Below are 2914 nucleotides of genomic sequence, written 5' to 3'. Positions count from 1 at the left end.
TGAGGCGCTGAAGGAAGACCAGGAAGAGGAATAAAATGTGCCATCTTGGAAAATCGATCAACGACCACCCAAACAACAGTGTTGCCACGGGATGAGGGTAAGTCTGTAATAAAGTCCATACCAATCAGAGACCAAGGCTGTTCGGGGACAGGCAGAGGATGAAGAAGACCAGCGGGCTTCTGGCGAGGAGTCTTATCCCGGGCACAGACAGTGCAGGCTCGCACAAAATCAACAACATCCGTCTCCAGAGTCGGCCACCAATAGAAACGAGAGATGAGTTGCACGGATTTCTTGATGCCCGCATGGCCTGCGAGATGGGAGGAGTGACCCCATTTGAGGATTCCGAGGCGTTGGCGTGGAGAGACGAAGGTCTTCCCTGGAGGAGTTTGCCTGATGGAGGCTGGAGAAGTGGAGATCAGGCAGTCAGGAGGAATGATGTGTTGCGGAGAAAGCTCTACTTCCGAGGCGTCCGAGGAACGAGAGAGAGCATCGGCCCTAATGTTCTTATCGGCAGGGCGAAAGTGAATTTCAAAATTAAACCGGGCAAAGAACAGAGACCACCTGGCCTGGCGAGGATTCAGCCGTTGGGCAGACTGGAGATAGGAGAGATTCTTGTGATCGGTGTAAATAATAACTGGAAATTTTGATCCCTCCAGCAGATGCCTCCATTCCTCAAGTGCTAATTTAATGGCCAGTAGCTCTCGATCCCCGATGGAGTAGTTCCTCTCCGCCGGAGAAAAGGTCCTAGAAAAAAAACCACAAGTAACAGCATGCCCGGAAGAATTTTTTTGTAGAAGAACCGCTCCAGCTCCTACTGAGGAGGCATCAACCTCCAATAGGAAGGGTTTAGAAGGGTCAGGTCTGGAGAGCACGGGAGCAGAAGAAAAGGCAGACTTGAGCCGTTTAAAGGCGTCTTCCGCTTGAGGAGGCCATGACTTAGGATTGGCATTCTTTTTGGTTAAAGCCACGATAGGAGCCACAATGGTGGAAAAATGAGGAATAAATTGTCTGTAATAATTGGCGAACCCCAAAAAACGTTGGATAGCACGGAGTCCGGAGGGGCGTGGCCAATCTAAGACGGCAGAGAGTTTGTCTGGATCCATTTGTAGTCCCCGGCCAGAGACCAAGTATCCTAGGAAAGGAAGAGATTGACATTCAAACAGACATTTCTCCATTTTGGCATAAAGTTGATTGTCACGAAGTCTCTGAAGAACCATGCGGACATGTTGGCGGTGTTCTTCTAGGTTAGCAGAAAAAATCAGAATATCGTCCAGATACACAACAACACAGGAATATAAGAGATCACGAAAAATTTCATTAACAAAGTATTGGAAGACGGCAGGGGCGTTGCACAGGCCAAAGGGCATGACCAGATACTCAAAGTGTCCATCTCTAGTGTTAAATGCCGTTTTCCATTCATCCCCCTCCCTGATGCGGATGAGATTATAAGCACCTCTTAAGTCCAGTTTGGTAAAGATGTGGGCACCTTGGAGGCGATCAAAGAGTTCAGAGATAAGAGGTAGAGGATAGCGGTTCTTTACCGTGATTTTATTAAGACCGCGGTAGTCAATGCAAGGACGTAGGGAGCCATCTTTTTTGGACACAAAGAAAAATCCAGCTCCGGCAGGAGAGGAGGATTTGCGGATAAAGCCCTTTTTAAAATTTTCCTGGATGTACTCAGACATAGCAAGAGTCTCTGGGGCGGACAGAGGATAAATTCTGCCCCGGGGTGGAGTAGTGCCCGGGAGGAGGTCAATAGGACAGTCATAAGGCCTGTGAGGAGGTAGAGTCTCAGCTTGTTTTTTGCAAAATACATCAGCAAAGTCCATATAGACCTTAGGGAGACCGGTTACAGGGGGAACCACAGGGTCACGGCAGGGAGTACTGGGAACCGGTTTAAGGCAGTCCTTGAAACAAGAGGTACCCCAACTCTTGATCTCCCCTGTGGACCAATCCAGGGTTGGGGAATGGTGTTGAAGCCAGGGTAGTCCAAGGAGAATTTCAGAAGTGCAATTGGGGAGGACCAAAAGTTCAATTTTTTCGTGATGAGGTCCGATGCACATTAGGAGGGGCTCCGTGCGGAAACGTATGGTACAGTCCAATCTTTCATTGTTAACACAATTGATGTAGAGGGGTCTGGCGAGACTGGTCACCGGGATGTTGAACCTGTTGATGAGAGAGGCCAAGATAAAATTTCCTGCAGATCCGGAATCCAAGAAGGCCATAGTAGAGAAGGAGAAGGTAGAGGCAGATATCCGCACAGGCACAGTAAGACGTGGAGAAGCAGAGTTGACATCAAGGACTGTCTCATCTTTGTGCGGAGTCAGCGTACGTCTTTCCAGGCGGGGAGGACGGATAGGACAATCCTTCAGGAAGTGTTCGGTACCGGCACAGTACAGGCAGAGATTCTCCATGCGGCGTCGTGTCCTCTCTTGAGGTGTCAGGCGAGACCGGTCAACTTGCATAGCCTCCACGGCGGGAGGCACAGGAACGGATTGCAGGGGACCAGAGGAGAGAGGAGCCGGGGAGAAGAAACGCCTCGTGCGAACAAAGTCCATATCCTGGCGGAGCTCCTGACGCCTTTCGGAAAAACGCATGTCAATGCGAGTGGCTAGATGAATGAGTTCATGTAGGTTAGCAGGGATTTCTCGTGCGGCCAGAACATCTTTAATGTTGCTGGATAGGCCTTTTTTAAAGGTCGCGCAGAGGGCCTCATTATTCCAGGATAGTTCTGAAGCAAGAGTACGGAATTGTACGGCGTACTCGCCAACGGAAGAATTACCCTGGACCAGGTTCAACAGGGCAGTCTCAGCAGAAGAGGCTCGGGCAGGTTCCTCAAAGACACTTCGAATTTCCGAGAAGAAGGAGTGTACAGAGGCAGTGACGGGGTCATTGCGGTCCCAGAGCGGTGTGG

This window comes from Hyla sarda, chromosome 4, assembly GCF_029499605.1.
Source record: "Hyla sarda isolate aHylSar1 chromosome 4, aHylSar1.hap1, whole genome shotgun sequence".
Lineage (NCBI taxonomy): Eukaryota > Metazoa > Chordata > Amphibia > Anura > Hylidae > Hyla > Hyla sarda.
The sequence above is the reverse complement of the archived record's forward strand: the minus strand, read 5'-3'. Positions refer to the sequence as shown.